This window comes from Aythya fuligula, chromosome 9 (assembly GCF_009819795.1).
Source record: "Aythya fuligula isolate bAytFul2 chromosome 9, bAytFul2.pri, whole genome shotgun sequence".
Lineage (NCBI taxonomy): Eukaryota > Metazoa > Chordata > Aves > Anseriformes > Anatidae > Aythya > Aythya fuligula.
The window spans coordinates 19286408-19309103 of record NC_045567.1 but is presented as its reverse complement, the minus strand read 5'-3'; the positions used below and the strand labels follow the sequence as shown (position 1 = coordinate 19309103).

At 46.6% G+C, this 22696-nt stretch overlaps 1 protein-coding gene across 3 annotated transcripts in view; it reads left to right on the top strand.

The window, feature by feature from the left end:
• Positions 1 to 22696, top strand: part of KCNMB2 (potassium calcium-activated channel subfamily M regulatory beta subunit 2) — a 127874-nt gene that overhangs the window by 37377 nt on the left and 67801 nt on the right. Inside the window, exon 1 of one of the 3 annotated variants that reach the window (XM_032193579.1) lies at positions 6278 to 6352. The exons of the other annotated variants lie outside the window; for them this stretch is intronic. The gene's annotated coding sequence lies outside the window, so the exon portion shown is untranslated. Of the gene's footprint in view, positions 1 to 6277; positions 6353 to 22696 lie in introns of those variants that run through there. 3 annotated transcript variants of the gene reach the window in all.

Below are 22696 nucleotides of genomic sequence, written 5' to 3'. Positions count from 1 at the left end.
CACCCATGCTATTTAGCTGCTCCCACAGCACATCACTCCATTGAAAATGGCCTTGCTGGGACGCAGCAGTCACTTTCCCTCCCTTGTGGCATGCTCTCTCCACAACTTGATCCTTCGCACCTGGAGAGCAGAGCTTAGCACACAGCACCGAGTCATCAAAGACACCAAAACAGGCACTGCACTGATGCAAAAGACCTTTCAAAAAGAGAGAGAACAGAAATAGAAGCATGAGCTTCATCAGAGAAGTGACTATTCCACCAAAGCAAAGCAGCAGCTGAGGGAAGAATAAAAGGAAGAAGAGATTAAAGGAGATACTTGAGTCCTGAAGAAAGGAGAGCACTGCATAGCAAATGATTTGCAGGGGGGGTGGAAAAAAAAAAAGGCAAGGGAAGAATTATCCAGCAGTATCTTGCTGAAGTTGCTGGAGAATTAAAATTATCATAGGAATAGGACGGTGTAGATAGCAAAAGCTGGTAAGAGTTGGCAAAGAAACAGCTAGACTGTATATAAAATCAGAGAGCAACTAAGTGGGCAATTTGGTTTTTCTGTGGAAGGTGAATAATACAGTGAATTACCCACCACAAAGCATGGGAAGCATAGCGGTGATGACTGGGACAGTGCTTGAGGAAATTATCGACCGAGGACGAAACACCTCTGATGGTGGCATTCCAGGAGAGGAGTACACTTGGAGAATTGCACACAGAGCTTAGACCAACATGTGCTGCAAATGTTTGAACAGTAATCCATTGCTTAACAAATGGGAAAGCAGCAGGCAGCAATTGCTGCTCAGCAGAACCGTTCAGAGCAAGAAACAGCCCAATAGCTGCACACAAAATCAGGCTCTGAAAGCGCTGGTACTGAGCCCCACGCAGAGGAGAGTAAAATCACCGAAGCATGAAATCCTGTTGGAATTACTCTACACATGCCTTGGAGACTGGCCCCAGCAGCTGGGTGTGCATCCCCAGATACATATTTTACTAGCATTTAAGCAGTAAACATTCCCTGGGCCCAGCGAGCAGCATTGTGCAGGCAGCCCGTTCTGCTGGATTCTGCTCTCTTGCTGTTCAAACTTACAGTCAATCTTCGGTGATTTACTGAGGAGGATTGGGCGCAGCAGAAATCATTTAATTTCGTCATCTCTGCCCAAAGAATTCAATAGTTTACACTACCCATCATTGTGAAAGATGCTATTTGAGTCTGAATTCCCCCTCCAGGTAATCATAAAAGGATGCCTGACCCATATCCGAGCAGGAAAAAAACAGCGAGGCGCTGTTTGCACCAGCAGAAGCAGCCTGAAGAGGGGAAGAGGTTTATTCTGCTGTCTTTGCTGGTACCTGTCTTAGGCACTTCCCAGTACCTGCTCCTCAGTACCACCGGGTGCTAGGCATCGTTGCAGCATGTGGAAGCTTTGCTGCTTCTGAAAACTAGCTGTGCTTTATGATAGCTTTGCTGTGAGCAGCATCCCAACTGGCAAATATTAATTAACTCGCACATCTGGAAGCGCAGTAAGACAGCGAGCTTTTGGAGATGGGAAGTGAAGGAAGGGTTAAGCAGTCTTTATTTTTGCCAGCAAGGATACGTACTCTCTTCCCCATCTACCCCCACCAAGTATGAGGCGCAGCAGATGTTTTGAGAACAGCCAGCCAGATCTATCAGCCTCTACATAAACGAAGGTTGAGTTAGTGAAGAAGAAGGCAAAATAATGTTTACAAGAGAAGAGCAAGAAGATTTCCGACACCTGGGCAACTTAATGATGGCAGATGGCAAGAGCTGACTGCAAAGAGAAGGAGCAGTGCACACCAGCAGCTGTCGAGCAAACAGGGAGGAGATCGGCCTCTACCGAAACCATGCAGGAAGGATTTAGTACCAGCAGTGAGAGGAGGGTGATAGCCTGAATATGCAAAAACAGAGGAGCCTGTGTTTTAACTCCTCAAACGACTATCGTCAGAAGTACCCAATGGGTTGTCAACCAGGGAGATTTTCCCAGCAAGAAGCCATCTATTTGCATCAAAGAGTGCCAGCCTGTAAAGCGGCCACTTCTGGGTCATTTAACAACATTCCAGCTGTAGACGTTTTCTCCTAGGCGAGTGGCTCAGAAAGGGCTGTGTGAGGAAAAGACAGTTTGCTTATAAAGGGGGACAGCCAGGCAGCAAGTGGAAGTGATGAACTATTCTGTGCAACATAACTCAGATGGGGACAGCTTTGCAGGATGCCTGGGTGTCCTGTAACCATCAGAACAAGAGAGGCTGCAAGACTATGGCCAAGCACGGGGCTGCTCTTCACCATCGGGAGACAACTGATTTCTGACTTCATGCTAGAGCTGTAGGCTGTGCCTGGTCAGCCAGGACAGCCTAGCTGAGCGTTTTCCTGCAGCACCATGTCAGCTGTAACACCTCAGCATTGTTGCAGGCACAGTGCTGCCTGTTTCACCCCAGGGAAAGGAAGGGAGATCTGCCAGAGCCGCAAACTTGGGGACTGAAGTCAAAGGCTTTCTTGAAAATTTGTTCACCTAAAAGCCAGGGGTGGGATTAAAACATGTAGCCAATATCACCATTAGAAGTTTATCAACTCCCATGCTGGATTCGTCCTTTCTATGGAAATTTTGCCAGAATCTGCAGAATTCTGTTCTCAGCTCAGGCTCCACAAAGCCCAAGAGTATCTACTAGATATATAGGACAGGATTTTGGCCTACCTCATTTTAAGGATCCTTCTCCTGGCTAAGACTAATTTCCATTTACTCTGTAACTACACATTCTTGATACAGCCTGTTCCCTGCCATGCATATTGCATCTGCAGCTCTGCAGGCTAACGCCGCGCTGACCACTGACACTCTTCAGAGAGACCCCAGGTGGAAGAGCCATCGTTCAGTCACTCCTTTAATACCCGAATCACACCGACTATCTATGGATTAGGGAGGCTCCCTGCTGCTTTCAAATGCAGATCCGTTTTGAAAAAGACTCAGCAAGCAGGTAGAAAGAGTGCTGTCTGCTAGGTGTGTGACTTCAAAACAAATTCCTAATGCTGCTGGAGAACTTATCACCACAGGGGAAGAAAAGGTTATGGTACGTGTAACCTGCAGCTTTAATTATACCGTGTACTTCCCTGTGCAGTTAGGAGTGTGTAACAGATAGTTACACTTTCCAGTTATGTATCTATCAAATTCTCACTATAATTAGGATGACTCATAATGAAATTATGCATTAGTCGCTCCATTCATTACATTGTTTGACTTACAATCAGCATACAAACTACAAATCTCCTGAATTCTTCTCCTTCATCCCTCCTCTGTTGTTTCCTATGCACATACCGCTCAGAAATAGACACAGGCATTATAAAATTGCCACAGCTCCTTTGCAAGTGATGGGTTTTCTCCAAGAGGGTCTACTGCAGAGCTGAACAGCAGCCTCGGCAGAAGTCACTAGCATTTTTCTGAGGGAAAGCCAAGTGAAAGCACCTGTGAGCCCTCCATTTCCCAGAGCAGCCCTACTTCACAACACTCCAGCAGCATGGGAAGGTAGGAGATTGCCACACCTGACCAGCTCAGAGCTCGTCATTGTATCATGTCTCCAGCAGGGAGCAGACTGGTGCACCAGAAGAATGCACGGGCAGTAGAGCTGTGCTGTTGGTGGGGAGCACACATGAGCCCCATCACTGGTGGCAGCTGCTGTTGCTGCTCAGTGATTAGAAAAAGCTTGAGAAAAAGGTGTGTAACTCAGAGTATCACCCTAAAATGGAACCGTTTTGAACTACCAACCCCTAGAAGATCTTTCTGGTCATTTCCTATCACCTTACTCCTTGAATAATTTACCCCCCTTTCAGTTACCAGCCAATGTAAGTACATCTCCCTGTCCGTTGGGTCCCACAGCTCTCACAAATAGTTGTCACCTGTTGACCACCAAGGCTGAGTGGTTTAACTTATCACAAAGGACTTCAGCATTTGGGATCGCTGTGGCAGCGAGGTCCAGGGGTGGTTTGTTCACTGCGTAAGGGTGATGGCAGCTGGGGTCATGCATTCTTTATAAGCCTCATTTTGTTCAGCATGCATGGTTGGGGAACCTTGGACATAGGTGGCAATGGTCACCTGCTTTAACCTGTCAGTGAACACTGTTGTGTCCACTTTGGCACTGAAATCTCTGAAACATCAGCAACAAAGTTGGTGCCCCCAGGCCCATCTATCTTCAATAGGAATCTGCCCAATGCCTCTTGATTTGCTGTGTCATCCCACGCACAAATCAATTGCATGGTGAGCCCTGTAGTGAGACACATATATTGCTGAGGACAAGGAGAATTCTTCTTTCTTTCCTTTTTTCTTCCCCTTTAAAGTGAATTTAGTGCTTGTGCAGATGCCGGGTAGGTGGCAGGAGCGGAATTCTTTAAATTATTCACAAAGCTGGAATGGTCCAGGCAGCTGTGCTAGCAGTGAGCACGTGATTGTTGCCCACCCTTAGGTTCATGCCTACCAAGTTCAAGGTCCCCTTTGTTCCCACCAGTTCTGGGAAAAACTTAAGGTGCTAATAGTCCCCCACTGTAACCAGAACCAAAGATGGAGCCCTGAGACCTCCCTTCCCACACTGACTGTAAGGTGCAGGGGACAGAAAGGGGAAGAGAGGACCACAGGTGCTTGAGAGCAATAGCAAGCACAGGCATGGGGAAGCACTGGGTGCGAAGGCAGCCCAGTTAGGAGTGGCGTTGATTTGGGGGGCAAATGTCATGCCTGTAGTGGTCCCAGGTGTCCCCATCAGCATCTGTGGGATGTGGCTGTGCACATTAGCCTTACTTTCGCTCACAGTTTGCATGAAGGCAGATATGGGAGTGCACACTCTGACATGCTCTTTGGTGTGGGCATCTTCTGTGTTGGTGGTCAAAAGAGAGGTCTCACTCCTTAACTCACCTTCAGTACCCCTCAGCTCCCAGTTATTAAAAAAACTAATGTCCATTTGCACTTTCAGCCCCTTCATTCCTATGGTGTGAGGCAGCCATGGGTGGGTTTTGGCTGTGATCTGCCTTCCTCCTTAATCCTCCAAGTGCCATTCCTTTCCGAGGTGTCTCCATGCATATTTTTGCTTTAATCCAAGGGTCAGACTGGGCAGTATGGAAACACCAAATGGGTGCTGAAGCAACAGCCCAGGTGCTAACTGCCCCCTTGCTCCCTCCTAGCCTGCCCTGGCCCCAGCCTGCCTGTGTGCCCCCCAGCCCCGTGTGCCATCGCTGCTGGCAGACACATTTGCACTGGTGGCTTTTACATTTGACCGCTAGGGACCACACTGGGATCAGCAACACAGAGCTGACAGCAGACGTTAGCAAGCTTTGATCTGTCTTGACCAGGGCTGGTCATGAACTGGCAGCCAAGGAGAGGAACCCTACCAGATCCCGGCAGAGCACTGGTGTTTCTGACCGGGATCAAGGGATGCGCACGGGTTCATTGAAAGCAGCACTCCCCAGCAGCATCCTCTTACAACACTTCTTCCCCACGTCACAGGCACTGCAAATACCACAATTCACTTGTGTTTCCTCAGCTCATTATTATCCTGGATGCTGCCAACTTGCAAATATGGGTTGTGAGACCCTCCTATGTGCAAACTGCACTTTCTCTGTAGGGAAGCACAGCCTACGTCTGTGACTATAAACACAATACCGGCACGGTCCATACATCCCCCTCGCTCCCCTCCTGCCACGTCCGCCTCGCAGAGTTTTGTGAACTTTCAGCCCCAGCCACTGTTCTCCCCAGCTCCTGCGGCAGCCCCAGCTCGGTGGGGACGGATGTTGCTGCCTGCATTTCGCCGCTCACACCGGGCGCGACAGCACCTTCCAGCCCCAGGAGGGATTCTCTCCTTAGTTTCAAAACAACGTGCGAAGCCCTGTTCCGCAGAAACAGTAGCTTCAGTAAGTTTAAGGATGACTGAAGCTATTTCCCCTCCCGGGGAGGTTTAAAAGCTCCAGAGGGATGAGCAGGGTTAGAGCGATCGCTGCGTTTCCAGCAGCCATCCTATTACGGCACTGAATCACGGCAGGAATGGCACGTCTAGCCTAGGCTAATAAACCCTCCCGAGAGCGTGCCTTACAAACACGGCGAAACAGCCTTAAGTGAGCTCGAGATAACTAATTTCAAGCATGGCTGTCTAGTGTGCCTGTCATTCCTATTGTCCTTCCAAACTCTTTCAGACATTTTGAGCAGGGAGCACTCGGCTATGAGTTAGCAGGGGTTGTGACACTAATGGTCCAAAAAGGCTGAAGCACCGGGAGGGGACGATGACAGCGCTTAACAACTGGTGGCACTTTGGAGGATACCACTGGATCCCGGTTTATTAACAATTAGGCTTCGCCTCGGAGGAAGATGTGACAGCTATCGGAGGTAGGATTTGCATGCGAAACAAAGGGAGCTGTTGCTGCTGGGTGCCTTTTGTTTGCGCAGCCAGGTGGGGGGCCAGGGGGAGAAGCCGCTAGCCCTGGGGTTTATGGCAGAAAAACCTCGGGGACCAGCGACTCAGAGCTCGTCCCTGCTGAGCGTGCATTCCCCGGGAGCAAAATGCATTAGAGGTCATGCAGGAAACACTTTACCCCTTAGCTACCGAGCCAGCCGGGCTGCTGCTGGGGTGGGAGAGGGGAGAGGAGAAGGTGCCCTGGAATAAAAGGGGAAGGGGAAAGGCGTGGAGCCTGTCAGCTGAGGGAGATATGTTATTAGCATGTAAAACGTGCCTGGGTTGCCACTGCTGTCCTTTGGAAAGGGGAAAATAAAGAAGGGGGGTGGATTTTCTGGGAGAGGAATTCTTTGAGTTATAACCTATTGGGAAAGAAGAAAAAAAAAAAAAAACAACAAACACATAATGTGTCCATCCATTTTGCACTATCAAAGCTTCCTCTGCACTGTTGACATTGTTTTGCTTGACAAGAATTGTAGTTTCAGACTGAAAAAGGTAGTGTTTCCTCCTGTGCCACTGCCAGCCCCTGCCACCCTCCCTCCCTCTGAGAAACAACAGCATGGGGAGGGATGTAAACAGTGTTCAGCTGGATGCCAAAAGGGCTGGGAGCAGGGGCTGGGGATGGAGTAAACACTCAGTAGTGTTACAGGAAAGCTTCCCCTTGAAAAGACTTGATTCTCCCCAGCCAGAAGTCCAGGAGGTGGGATGCAAAGTTGGGAGCATCACGTACTTTTTGATGCTGCGCCTGTTCGGTGTGAGAAAATGTCCAAACACCAGAGTCCGGTCTGTATGGCCAAACAGGGCAGCACGGGCTGTGCATGGTCCCTGCTCAGTGCTAGGCTGCAAGTTTGCATGTTTGTGGTTGCATACGGCCCTCACCACGATAAGCAGCAAGAAATTAATAACCAAAAATCTCATGTACACGCATATGGAGCATCATTACCATTCGGGGTGTTTGATCCAACTGCGATGTTCCCTGCATTGATGAATTGTTTCTACTTGGGCATTAAAGTTTCATTTCCAAACAAGAGACAGACTTGAGAGAGAGTGGTATTTAGTGACAATGAAATGTTCTGCTGGCGGAAATACTTCTCACAGGAGCTATTAAAAATGCACTTAAAGGAGCTGAGAGTCAAGTCGTGCAGTAAGAGATACGGTACCACTTGCCCTGCTAACTACTAAAATTAAGGTTATGAAACCATTTTAAATCTATCTTAACGTGGGTGTCACTAGGCATACGCTACAATACTGTTGTCAAATGCTCTCAACTTGGAGAATTCAGTTAGACTGATTGTTTTCATTACATCCTCAACAGAAAAAGAATTCCTATGTAGCCGAGACTCACCAAGTAATTTGAATTTACTCACCCTAACAAATGTTCTTTTAAGGAGAATTTCAGTGTATTATAACACACTGTACTTGGGTCATGCTGTAATTAATTTAGTAACAATACATTGATGGCAATTTAACAGCAAAAGTCAAATGCCTTTAGTTACAGTAAATACAGATTGTGCCAAAAGGAAGCAATACTGGACCAGGAACAGCAGGAATTGCTCTTAAGAAACACAACTTATAAATATTCAGCATTTGGTCCAAGCAACAACTTTTCAGTAAAGTGTATTACTTTGCATTGCAAATTGGGGGGAAAATCACTTCAACCCACGTCATCTGTGCTATGTGGTACATGACGATAACAGTGAAAACTTTCTTCCAAAGACAATGTTTCTAGTTGTTTGCAGGATGGGTCAAGGAGATATTATGCGGAGATATTAAACCTGTGTCAGAAAGGAGCAATGCATGTGGAAATCAAGCACCTAGTTTTTCTTCTCCATCTCACTTTTATTCAGAAGCTTAAGAGGTCTTACTTCGTTTTATTTCTCATTCTTCATTCTAAGTGGGTGCCCTTTTGGAGGAAAGGGGCTGATGGGGTAAGACCACAGGGGAAGCTTCGCTCAGCCTGCGCCCTGCCACCCGCTCCACTCCTGGGGACGTGGGCAGACCCCATCCTCTTTGCAGAAGGGGCAGGGAAGGGTGACAGCCCTGCTGGCAGTCACTGGGAGGGCAGCATTTCATGGGATGAAAATACAGACAGTGCTGCTCAGGTAATGAGGCTGAACGTGGAGTTCTAGAAAAGGGAAAACAAAAAGCAAACTTCTGTAGCATGAGCAGGTTCATGTTTCAAGCATTTTGGGCTATGAGTAAGACATACTGCAAATCCCATCATCCAAGACTAAATGTGCTTTCAGAACTATCCCAGACAAATTTGCCACTTAGAAAAACTTCTGCCAGCAGCAAACATCCATTCGACTGAGAGCCTGTCAGAAGTGACTCCAAATCTCTCAGCGCTCCCCTTGCTCCCTCAATGTTCAGCAGATAATGAAGTAAGCTGCATCAGATTGATTCACTGTGCTGAGAAACAATTTCCCCCTTTTCTTCAAAAGCTGAATGAGTACTTGATGCCACGAATCTCACTTTCCCTTCTGCTTTATGAATTGTCTGCAGAGCTCGTGCAATTTTCTAATTTATTTATTTGATATTATTTGGGAATTTCTTCAGTGAATAACACTTGGCTTGCAGATCTTTTGGGAATGGCAAATGTTTGCAAATTCATGCTGTGTTGCCTAGTTCAGTCATGTGGCGTTCCCTGATTAGATGATTTGTGTAACTAACTCACACAAAGCGAATAGCAAATTCCTCCACCAAGTGTAGAGTTTCACACTGGATTGCCATTGCTGTCTGAGCAGTCAGGTTTAAAATTCCTGCCTTGTGAGCAGCCACACGAGCAACACATCAGTGCTGAAGTGCTCCCACCAGGCAGATGTGAGAGCCGGGTTAAACAGCTTTCAGATTCATATACATATTAATGGCAAACGTCTGAATTCTTGCAGCTCTGTTAGGACGTACAGTCAGCACCATCCATCGTGCACGGCATGGGCCCATCTCTCGCAGTGCTTGCCATGCCCCCCAGCCTCCCTAACTTGTGCACATCAATCCATGACGCCTGTGGAAACTGTTTGTGCAGCCAAAACAACAGGAAAAAAGACAGTATGGAAATTTCTGAATTTTCCATGGCAGCTTCTCCTGTTGCGGGTCTTGCATGTAGCAAGACATGAGGAGAGGCATCAGGGAGGACAGCAGGAGAGCACCAGCGGCGGTGCAGTGGCTGCAGGAGAAGAGCATAGAAAGAAGAAAAACCAAGGTGGCCCCCACGGGCACAAACATTACCAGACAGGGACTGACGCAGCACGAACAAATAAATATGCCCAAACAATTTTTATCATGAATCTGGTGAATTGGGGTCATTATCCTCAAGCTTTATGGCCTCAGCAGACCCAGTCGAGGGCAGGACCTGGAGCTGTCACCGGCCTGCAGGCGCCACACGGGTGCTCGCTGCGGGTCCCGGGGTGACGTGGTTTGGCCTTTGTCATGCCGGGGACTGACGGCATGCCAGGGAGGTACGGGGGAGCTGTGGAATAGCAGGCAGAAAGGAAACTATCCAACATCTGGTGTGTGGCTCAGAAGCAGCGAAGTGCAGTTGGGTGAAGAATTTCTGTCAAGTGATTTTTCTCAGACAGAAAAAAAAATCAGCTGTCAAAACACCAAGCTCTTTTGATTCAGAAACAAATGAAGAGGAGAAGGTTATAAAACAGGAATATATTTCCCTTTTGAATTATTTTTGCACTGTAGTTATGTCAAATAGGTCTCCTACAGAGTAATTGTATCATCCAACTACTTCCCACTTCACGTAGAATTAATCAGGTGCGTGCTGAATCAACAGGGTTGTTGTGACCGTGTGGAGCCGACCAGCAGCGTTACACCCCCAACAGGTGGCCCTTTTTGCCCTTTCAATTATTTTAAACCCCAATGTTCCTAGATATCCTTATTTATTCTAAAATTAGAAGTGGGTCTGAATCGCACACAGCAAGCGAGTCACACACCGAGAGTCACTCTGGGCAATACCCATGTGTTCGTATTCCACCAGGGCACATGTAATGCCAGATTAATGCTGCTTGGGGACAGCAAGGGAACTAGAAGAATTAGAAGAACAAAAATCAAAGCAAACATGGAGGATCTTTGCTAGGACAAAAATTGATTCAATGTAGCCTGGGATGAAATCCCATCTTAAGACTCCCCCTGGATACTGCTAAGTCTGCTGTTAGGTCTCTTTCTTCTAACGCTACTTTTGCTTTCTTAATACAAAGCTGTCCTATTGCCCATGGTGAACCCCCACCTCTGCTTGTTCCAGGTGGAACTATTTTGTATGGACCACTTTTAAAGCAGTAATTCATTTTTGAAGAGAAAACACAGAGAAAGCCAGATCCCAGCTTTTTCTGCCCATGTTGCTGTTAGTCCCCTTGGTCTGTGCTTTGCTGCCTCAGATGCTTGGTGGGGAGCAGAGAGCCTTGGAGGGGAGAGCTCCCACTGACAAGCTCTGCAGGGACACCCAACAACATCTTGGAGCTGCAGCATCCTCTAAGATCCTTGAAAGACTGGAGGCAGCAAGGTGGTTGTTAGTGACCATGGGGGTCCCTGCAGTTTACTTATCAGCCAGTCCTACAGCTCTGCAGGAGTGACCTGGCAGCTCTGAGGCCCTCAACAGTCTTTCAAAACTACTCCAGTAAATGCACGAGCTATTTAGGTAACCCTCTGCGTTGCATAACTGGCCCAAACCTCACCAAGCCTGCACCAGCCTGTCCTGCCTGCTGAACCTTGGCATCGGGCTGCACCACAGCTCCCATCACAGGGAGCTGGCAGATCCCAAAGCAGTGGGGCAAGTGTCCTTAGGGGAGATGATGGGCATGGAGCAGCCAGGACCCGCTCCCCAGCCATCCCCAGGCACCCAGGGGTTCTGCCTGAATTCAGTGTTCCTCCCGCTCTGCGTGCCGCTGCCTTGTCCTAAATCAGCCACCGCCAGAAAGGTTTTGAAAGCCAGAGGAGACAAAAGAGCATTTGTCCCATTTCCCCACTTCCCTGTCAGTGCTTCAGAGATCAGAGAGAGACCAAAGCTTCTGTTTAAGCCCGATGTGGTTCATCTGCCCAAGGTCACCGCTCCCCGGACAGCACTGCCCTTGTGTGCCCTCTGAGGCACGGTACCAAAGGAGAGACAAGATAACATTGCCTGTCTTAAAGAAGTGCTGCAGGAAACATTCAATACACTTGGCTGTACTTTACTTGCAGGCAGGCTATTTTCCACCTCAGCAGAGTGGTACTCTTTGCTGACAACCATTAGTTATTTGCAAATTTAGATGGGCCTTATAAACGTCAGGCTCCTGAGTGAATAAATAACGTTTCAGAGCACTAACTTGAAATAAGTCAAACTAGGAATGGTGAGAAGACCAGCAGTATGGTCCCTTTGGGACACACTCCTTACCACTTCTAATTAATATCTGGTACTTAAAGCATCACAGGCCATGGTTAAATCAAAGTCAGAGGAAACAAAGGAATATAAAATCCTTCTGGAGACTCATGTCCCTTTCCATCCACAGGAGCGGGTGTGCTCCTCAGTGCTGCTGCCAGACAGACTGACAGTGACCTCAGGAGTACACGTTTTTGGGAGCACAGCCCAGGGGACCGAGCAGCCAGGCTGCCTTTGCATCACCCCTTGTTCTGCTGTCTCCCTGCTCCCACTCAGCCACCACCTCCTGCACCTTCACCTGGCCCCTGGGGAGCCCGTTCAGCTCACCAAACCTTCAGGAACCTGTGCTTTGGTTTCAGCTGGCTGAGGGATGTCAGCTGGGTCTCAACCAGCACCAGAGCTAGCAAGATATGGGGAGCAATGAGCAGTGGCAGTCCTGGCACATCACGTTTTCTAGCTAAACGCCCCTAAATTCCTCTGTCCTAATGACCCAGTGAGGCTGCTGCAGAAACAGGCTTCAGATAACCACGTCTTGATCACAGCAACGTGTTGCAGAGACCGACCTATAAAAGAACTGAAGGGCAAAAAAGGACACCAGCCTGTCTGTGCTCGTTGCTCTCTGATCATTGTGGCCCATCTATCTATTGAGGAGCAATTTTTAAACTTGTCTGTTGAATTCCAGAGCTGCTGTTGTGGCAATAGGGCAAGAATTGATTTGGATTGAAAAACAGTCCTTGTAGAGCAGGTGTAAGGATGTCTGTTGCGATTTGGTCAAGTTTACTGATCCAGGAAATGATCATTTCAGACAGAGAGCCTGAGTGGAAAACATCAATGCAACTAGGCCATCGTTCAGTTCCTTCAACAAAGCTTACATACTTCAAGGCATAGGAAGCAGTAATCCAGGAAGGGAACAAAGGAAGTTCATTTGTAACCATAGCATTTATTAACTGCAGGATCTGGGGAAGTTGAGTCCTCTGGCTTTTGAAAACCCATGCTAATGATGCATTAGGACATAGGATAAACTTCTGACAAGTTCTCTGTCTTCATTTACTTCCACATAAGACGTTGATCTTGCTGACACTCTGCTCTTTGAAAGCTCTTCTGCTCTCCTAATCTCTAACTGCATGAAAAGTGCATTTTTCCCTCTTGCAAAGACCATCACAGGACTTACCGTCTGGATGTGAAGTATCCCAAGAAGTCCACAGCAACATTTTTTTTGGTAGAGCTTAACTAAAATGATCCAGCAATTTGTATGCAGCTGATTTGGAAGAATTTTGTCACAGGTAAACGAGTTTTGGAAAAATTGCTTTAATCTCTTCTTGCTTACTGTTTTAGTCGTATTTCAAGTGGATTAGTGTAATCTTTCCTCAGCCAAACTCCACAGCCAGTCTATTCCATCATTGTTCTAATTTTACAAAAAGAAAAACACTGAAAGCAATTAATTAAAAATCTCTTCAGAGATGCATATGTGGATGTGCTTATTCACTAAGAACTCACAAAATAACTCTGCATTTTAAAACAATTTATCTGGTGCATTAAGCGTGAACAGGATGTCTTTGTTAAGTGCACCATCCTTTAGATGGTTCTCTAAATGAATATGCTTGTCATGTAGAGATGTCTGCAGTAACTCAGCTCAGGCAGAGAGGATCCCCTTTCAAACAAGGTTTGAGTTGCTAAGTGGGTTTCTTTTTCATTTTTCCTGTGTGACGAAGAAGCTGATGGATTTCAAGTGAGAAGATTTCCCCTGTTGGGACCCAGGCTGTCAAAAGCCATCACAGAACTTGCAGGATTCTGTTGTAATACCACAAGTTCTCATTCAGCTCCAGAGGCATCGGGGTTGAAAGAAAACCCCAAATAATTGACAATGGGATACTCTGCCAGGCTGAGACATTGTTTTTTGCACACACATACCAAGATGGCACCCAGGTGGGGGGCAGTACTACCACACAGAGCAAACTGCTGGCATGAGAGAAGTTGGATAAGTAGACGTGTTTATTCACACAAAGCCTTGGACTAGAGTATTCATAAACTCTTCATGTTAGTTTAATATATATATATATCTCATATTTTGTAAAATGTCTTTGTTTCTTATGAATCAAATAAAAACTAAACTTTCTTGAATTCAGGGTGAGGTGTAGCCATCGGGACACTTGATCTCAAAGCTGTCCCCTTCCTTAACAAAACTCCAGCACATCCATGCTGTGAGTGCTGTGCCTTCCATTCTTTCACAAACGTTGATCTCCGGAGTCAATGCAGCACTGCTCTGCAAAGCACACTTCCCAGGCTATTTAATTATACCTGGGGAGGCTGATAGGAGATGTGGTGTGCTCCACCTGTTCTTGGAGCAGAAAATCTTGGACAAATGGGTTTCTCTGGCCTTTGTTGTTATTGATCTCATTTATGCCATCTTCACATCTTCAGCCTTCATTAAAATGTGCCTGTTTGCCTGCTCACCCTGCTCTCCGTTCTGTTTGTCTATCCTTACAAAGCCTCCCGCATCATAGCCTGCTGGTCACTAGCCAGCTATCCAGATGGCACTTATGTACCACATTGATAGGTGCCTCAGAAATATCAGGGAGAAAGGAAAAAAAATATCACTGGAAGACTTCAGATGCTCTTTTTGATAAATGGCAATTGTAAAGCTAATTAGCCTGTTCGCTTCTTTGGAGAAGCTGTGGAGGCAACAACAGTTGCAGTCCTACAGGGGACCATGTGAGGATGCGCCTCTTGCTCTCTGATTTTGGCTTTCCACTCGGAAGTGCATCAGGCAGGAGGTCCATCTATCCATCCCTCTTCTTTGAAAGACACCGGGTTTCCATCTGGGTTTGAGGATTTCTCTCCGTGCCCATTGTTGTCCTGCCCTAGCACCACTATATGCCAACTGCTTCTGCATAGACAACTGGATTCTACAATAGAGATCAAACACTGCTCACCTTAATTGTGTGAGTATCCCTCTGGCAATAATAAGGCTAATTGCCTCCGTAAAGCCAGCAGGATTTGGCTCTAAATCAACCACCAAAATTATTTAAGCGTAAGTGCTCGAGTTCCTTTACAACCCCAAGGCCCACTCATTAAACATTATTTACATCACAGAAATGCTGCTGTTCTCTCTTCCATTTGCCAAGGAGAGAGACAGGAAGATGAGGTTTTCAGGAATACCCATGTAAGCAAGGGGCTGAGCCCACCCCAGATGAAATGACCAGGAAGAAAGCTTGCCTTGCTGTGGTGAAATGCCCTCAGAAGTCTGTCCACAGGACCCCCAGGGTACCTAGGGGTGCCTCATGTCCCCACCAGCCCAGCTCTGTCCCCCAGGGATGGCATGAAGCCCTCTGGCTGGGCAGCTGCAGAGTCCCCTGCCAAGGAGGGAGCCCTGCCCGAGCCTGCTGTGGCTACGTGTTTGACTTCAAGCACGAGACACCATAATCTGCAAACTATTCAGCTTGCTCCATAAAACTGATATACATGTACATTCTCTTCACCTCCAGAAATTTCTAGGCCACTTTTATAAATCCTATTAAGCCAGGGGTGTGTATCCTGCGGTAAATATTTTAGTACGATAAAGAATTTCCAGCAGCTTTGTTTTAGCAGTTGGCTCTGGCAGGAGGGAGGAGGAAATCCCTCAGAGCCAGCAGTGTTGTGCTGGCTGCTCCTCAAAACTGGGTGCCAGAGCCATGTGCTGGCAGGGAAAGCATGTGGTGACCCCTCCACCAAGGCTTCGGGACAGGACCCTTTGGAAGAGCCTTTCTGCGACCCACCTCAGGAGCAGCAGCTGGCACTCATACACAGCCCTGAGCCTCTGGGGCTTCAAGCTAAAAACCCAATGTACCTATGGAGTTTAAGGACCCTAAGGACTAGGCAAGAGGCAGGCAAGGTGGTCGAGGAACCTGGTTTTGCAGCCAAAATGCTCTTTGGATCTGCTGGGCTGTTTTTCTCTAAGCAGTCCCAGTTCATTGCCTCCCCTCATGCAAAAATCTCCATGTGTCCGTAATCATTTTCACTGCCAGTCTCTGCGCTCTTTTTATATCTATTAGAGACTTTATGAAATAGGATAACCAGAAATGAAAAAAGATTCTGAGAGTAGAGCATGCAATTGATTTATGCTAATGACATTGTAATAATATTTTCAGTAGTTGATTTCTTTTTCATTCTGTACACAGCTAAAACGTTGATTACTTTTCTATTCCTCTCCCACTTATCGAACAGCTACTTACAGTTGGGTTCCACAAATTTATTCTTAGGTCTGCCTCCAAAGTGGTTAAAACATAATTAATTTAAATTCCCCCAACACACGAGAAGTTGAGATGATTCTTTCCAATCAGTCTTACTAGAATTTGTCAATGAGCTTCACCAGCTGTCACGCTGCTCATACATTTGTCTTTGCAAAGTTCCTCCACCAGCTTTGACATATTTAACAACTGTTAATGCTAAAAAAATCCACAAAACCCTGTAATTTCTATTGAGCCATTCCATAAGCCTTAGAAGTCCCCCAGATGTGCATGAATAAATATCATAGTCACCTGTGGCAGCATCCTCAATGATTTTTGCTTTTCCTCACACTGATAACTTTCCTCTCTTGTGCATATGTCAGGGATATAAAAAGCTAAGTGTGCCAAGAGGCATTAGGAGTTTATAAAGGCAATCAGAGAATAAACGTTATTGCTGAATCTTGCCTTCTTAATACATTCTGCCTTGGAAACCATATTAGGTGTCAAATTGCCTTACCCTAGAGGGATCAGAGTATAAAAGTGTCCTTCAATAATGGAGGTAAAAAAAAAACCCGGTGGAGAGTTTATGATGGAGTTTGATAACCCAATAGAAGGGATTATATAGCATAGTGCCAGGAACAGCCAGAGACCAGGTATAAAGGCTTTTTCTAGCCCTGTTGTCAACTAAAGATACGCAAACTGGTTTGGACAAAAAGCAGCTTGATTCTTGTCTTAAAGGTGAGACAAAATCAAATATGAACGTTTCATCAGAGGTCTGACAAAGCCACTTGCTCTTTTCATTATGGTATGGTTGTGTACCGCCTTATGTTGGCTGATGGGAGATAGAAAAACAGTATCACAAATTTGGGATCTGCCAAAAGCTGCAAACACCACCAACACCATCACTTTGTCTTCAAAGAACACTGCGAAAATTAAGGGCTGGATTTTCAAAGCACCTTGGCATGAAGAGCTCCTCCGGATTTCCATGGTAAATGGAAAACAAGGCAATTTGCCTTTCATTTTCAGCATGCCCCCATAAAACAACTCACAGGTGTCATATCTTACAGGTTAAAGAGTTTGTAAAAGAAAAAAAAAGAAAGTAGTTCCCAAACTAATCGCATCTAATTGGTATATTTATTATTGATGCGTGTGACACGGTAGCTGCTGAAAGCCTCAGGTTGTGCCAGGTGGTGGACAAACACACAGCCATAAAGAGCAATTACCTGCCTTCAGAGGCAGCACACGAACACGACACTGGTGTGAGGCGTCAGATCCTGTAGAGATTCCCCGTGCAGCGGGAGCAGAGGCAGCTTGTTGCTGCCACTCTCCTGAACATGTTGGGTGGCTTTACAAAGAGCTCCTGGGGAGGGTCCCATGCAGAAGGGACCCTGCTGAGACATGATCCCAGCAGCGCTGGAGCCCATCAGTATCACACCAAATTGTGACCCACTGCCAGACCCCCGGCTGAGTTCAGTCCCCAAGGCAGATGGAGCCCTCCCACAGGAGGACAACCAGTGTTTGGTGTCACCCCCAATGCCCCAGATTTCTCCCATCTCTGTGTCAAATCTGCTGCAGTCTGGCAGCTCCAAGTGCATCCTTTAAAGAGGAATTAAAACCCTGAATGTATGCACATTTGCTTTGCAAGATTTGCACCTGGATTTAAGTTTTTTGCAGTGTCTCAGAAGGGCACAGCATGGAGCAGGACAGCACTTAGCTGGCTGTGTTTGCCATGCTACTGGCAACGTCCTGCCAGCCGCTCTGTGCTCCCCAAACCTAGCAACATGCCACATGCAAAACCACATGGGCTCTGAATGAAATACTGTATGTACAAAGCAACAACCTCTGGCCAGTTTTCCCAGGTCTTTCCTCTGTCAGGCTGCTGGTCCCCCAGCATCACGGGCTGCCTAGGAGCTAGCACAGAGCCCCCTTGGCCTTCCTCGGGTAAGGACAGGGCAAAGACCCCAGCAGCGAGACACGCACACACACCTTCTCCCCAGCTGCTTCGCTTTCCTGGAGGCCTCATTCGTATTTCTGAACTGTTCGGTGTGAGCAGCAGGGAGTGATGAGAGACTGGGACAGCAGCAGCTGCAAATGGGCTGCCACATTGCAGGAACCGAATGTTTATTTTGTGGCTAGCTGAGGCTGGCTGTGCGGTAGCTGATATCCCAGGGTGGGCAGGAGCACAGCAGTGCTGGTGTGGCTGGGGAAGAGCAAGGTGGAGGGGTAACTACAGACCACACTGCTTTCTGGCTCTTTCGGTCAGACTATTTTTTTCTGGTGGGGGGAAGGCTGTATTTACAGCATCCCTGGAACCGGGCCATCAGCTCTTCTCTGAAAGAGCTTGTTGCCTGCCATTGAATTGCACTGTATAAAATCATAAATCCAGAAGAACATTTTCATTCATGTGGTTTCATAGTAACTACAGAAGCACATCTGCCCTTTCCAAAGCAGTATCTGCAGCTCAAATTCTCAGATAAGCATTTCCCAGGACGGTATTTTTTTTTCCCATCCCCTCTCATGTGTAATATTATGTGTGATATTTCTGGCTTTCACATGCACATAACTATGAAACACTGCTGATCCAAAGAGAGTTCCTCTCCTCTCTAACTCATCTTTTTCATCTCTAACTTATTTCCAGACATGAGAAAACAGTTACAAATTATATATGACAGCACCTTCCCAGCTCCAGAGATTTCAGAAGTGTCTTGCTCCATGCTATCTTTTTCACTAAATTTGGATGAATAGGACAAAACATGTGTTGCAAAGAAAGCATTTTATCATAAATTAACCCTGATTTCTTCATTCAGATTCTAGTGACATTGTGAAATTACTTCACCTTCTGCTAACTCCTGGCTGTCTTTACTTGCCAGCCTCACAATTTAAAAACCGAATAAACAGGCTATTATGCGTGAAAAGTAGCTTTTACTGCAAGAAAATGAAACATAAAAACAAAATGTGAAAACCAATAAGCTTCAGAAAATGCAAAGCTGCAGCTGTCATCCTTATCACCAAGAGTGGCAACAGAATCACAGCTAAAAATCAAAATCCTCAAATTCAATCAATGCTCCATGGTTATATGGTACCAGGCACTTGCTGCACAAGCCCATAGAAGAGCAGATTCCTACCCAGCAGAGAGTTGGTGTTTGGACTGAAAAGGCAGGGGAAAGTGGTATTCTCTTACGTGAAAGCAGAGGCACAGAAAATTATGTGCATTGTCCAAAAACACAGAGGAAGCCTACACCAAAGTCAGCAGTCAGTCTCCCAGCACAAAGGATAAACCCCATTCAATATCCTTTACGCCTACAGTGGTGGAATTATGCCCCTTTTTGCTGTACCCCTGGTCAGCAAGCCTGGCGTGAGAGCTGCCACCTCTGCCTGGGGACAACCCTGTCCCCAAAGCCAGCCAGCATCTGGCTCCCGAGGGAGGAACCCGAAATTCCTTAATTGATAAACACAGGATGATCTATGCCAACTAAGGTCTCGTCCTGACAGAGATTAAGCCCTGAAGCATGAATTTTTATGACTGCTCCAAAATCCAATTTATTAGTGCTAAGTATTATTACTCAGAGCATTCACGTAAACCACAGAAATGGCCCCTCCATCTCAGGAATTGCACTCCCACACCAAGCCAGTTGCTTACCTACTTCAGTAGCACAATTTTTTGTGGCAGACGTTAGGGGATAACACAAGCCCATCGGCCTGGCAGTTACTGACAACTAAGTTAGTGAAGGAGGAGAGGAGAGAGGAGCACGGTGTGCCTTTGACTAGCTCTGGTATTTACAAGTGAGGTTTCCAGCTGAAGGTAAATAGCGCTGAAATGCTGCCAGGCTCCTTGCTCTGCATTTCTAAACGGTTTCCCCTTCGCCGCTGCCGTGCCAAGTTTCAAATTTGCTTTGTGCCAAACTTCATACAAACAAATTTGCAGAAAATTCATTTCAAAGTCTGACCTAGGCTGGCATAAGTAAACACCTAAGGTGAAATGAGCACGTCTGAGCCTTTGTGCTACGGCCGCTGCGTCTGTGATCACTTAAATGGGAAGGAGAATCAATAAAGCCAGATTTGCTTTCATCCTGTCACAACTAAACCCTACATTTTGTGTCAACAGATCCCAAACACACCTAAAATTCAAGCCCAAAAATAAAAGTTTAGCTTTGGGGTAAGGAAGGAAAACTTCCTTGTGTTCTTACAGGAACATTTTGTGGTCCCTTTTGTTTGTTTGTTTTTCCAATTACACCTGCCAGAAACTCACATAATGCTCAAGATGGGATCAACAGAGTGAGGCTGCTGAAGGAGCTCTGGGAAGAGGAACCTACGTGGAAATAACATTATTTTTAAATGCGTATTTACAGAGTTTATCAAACCAGTGAGATCTAAGACAAGATTACAATGAGGCAAGGACAGAGGGAAGGCAAGCCCAGCTTCCAGTCGCATTGCCCAGACCTTGGATAGTGCAGCGCTTCCCAAACCTCCTCCTTTCCAACCCCAACACAAGACCAAGCTGTGTGTCATTTACATAAAAGGCAGCTGCGGCTCACTTGGAGGCAGCCCAGTTTTTCAGATTTGCCTGCATTCATGGACATTTAGCCTTTCTGCAAACAGGTAATGAGCTTGGGGCAGCTGGGGATGAGCCAGGGCTCCTGCCTTGTGCATGGCCTAAATGCAGCCCAGGTAGACCCAGAGGCAGTAGGTCAGGTATCACCACCCTACACAACAAACACAAAACCCCCCAAAGTTGCCATGTTTTTAAACAGAAAGGGCACAATCCCTTTCCTCAAAGGCAGCCACCTAACCCTGCTCCTTCAGTCCCCTCTGCACAGCACTTTAAAAACAGCAAGGCTTCCAAGCAAATACCCAAATACTCCACCTCTGAACACACTCACTGCAGCTCCCTGTCTTAGCTCATGCTCTGGGAGATGTTATTTAAACATGCTTGCAGTGATGGTGCAGCACCAAGGTAAAATAAGTTTGTTCTGGTTTTCCTGCTATCCAATCCCAGCTGCATTTTTCCCTTTAAAAAGCTTTTAAAAAAACACAACAGCTCAGAGGACCATCAAGGTGGGAGCTAGCCAAGAGAGTGTTTTCCTGCTGGCTCCTCACCCAGCTGGTGATGCTTGCTCAGCCTGGCTACACTCGGTGTATTTTCATTCCTCCTTTTAATTCTCTGGCCCCATGGCAGACACAGTGGGGAGCGCCTCCCAAGCCAGGTTGCAGACTGCAAGGACAGTCCATCAAGTCCACCCCCAGTGCTCTTTGCTTCTGCACTAACCTGCTCTCTGGGATTTTGCCATACTAATTACTCTGCAGGCTGGTGGATAACGAGTTCTGGGTAACACAAGCCCTGCACTTACTGCCAGGTGCTTGCAGCACACTGCTCCCACACAACCAGCCCTACCTGCCCATGGGACTGCTCCTGCTTTGCCCTGCTCAGCCATAATTCAAACTCATGGGCACTTTTCTGCTCTGCTGTACCAGTCTGAGGTGCAGGTATGGTGCAGGTCAGTTCGGTAAAACGCTCCTCCTCTTCAGTCCCATTTCCCTCATTACATCCTTCCCCTGACTGCAGCAAGCCACAATCTTCTGTAGCACACACCCTGCAAAGGTGAGCGGACACTGACCATGCCACTCAAGATAAGGTAAAGACTTATAATCTTGCAGACCAATTTGCCTCACCAGTTGTTAGCCATCTGAATCTGCTCCAGCTGATCACAACCTTCTGGTATTTAAGTATCCAAAAAGATCACTGCACTTGAAACCTGGTCTTCTGCTCTCACTAATTCTCCCTAGACAGCAGTGGAATATGCAAACCTTCACAGCCTCCCCCTACCCCCCAAATCTGTGAAAGCTGTCCTCTGGAGAAAGTACACAGAAGCACAAGCACACAGGAGAAGAAAGTCTAAGCAATAACAAAAAAATAAAGCAGCTAGGCAGTGCACTGACTGCATGGTGATGCACAGGATGAGCTGGGGCCCTGAGTGCTCTCCTCTCTTTTTGGGCTGACTGTGTCTCCTCGCCCATGCAGAGGCAGGGGCAAAGCTGGCACACTAACGGGCCGTGCTCCACCATTATTTTCCCATAAGAATAATTGCAAATATGGAATAGCTGAAAAGCGGAGAATTGATAGCATGAAAATGTCAGTTTGGAATTCAGTAGTAAAAAATGTAAATCACCGCTCACTGTTTAGGACATGGCCAGTCTCAGTAAGAAGTATATTTAAAGTCAAACTATCAGGACTAGGACGTAGAAAGGTCAGTTAATCCTTTTACTTGGAGCATGCAGTTTTTCCCTAGGATGTATTTTCTCTTGTTCCATGCAAGTCATTGTGTCATGGGGGTCCTAATCTTCAGCACAATTAGGAGTCATTGAATTTTCATATTCACAGTTACTTTGATCTCATCTTGCTGGGGGAAATGTAGTTGCTAGCCCCAGTTCTTCACGGTATTAATTTTTCCATTGGCCTTACGGAAGCTATCACTTAATTTAGCAGCTGGCTATTGGCATGATTTAAAAAACATCATCTCAGCAACGTTATTATCTTCCAGCAATATTTCACAGATATTGTGAAACTGGTTTATACTGATATCTTACTTAGCATCGGGCTGACAGGACAATTGCAAGGAAATATTGCAAGAAATATAAGACCATTTTAAAATAAATAATGAGCTTTAACATTTAATGGTGTGTTTTCTTTAGAAGGGATTCATAGCAATGTTCCTGTC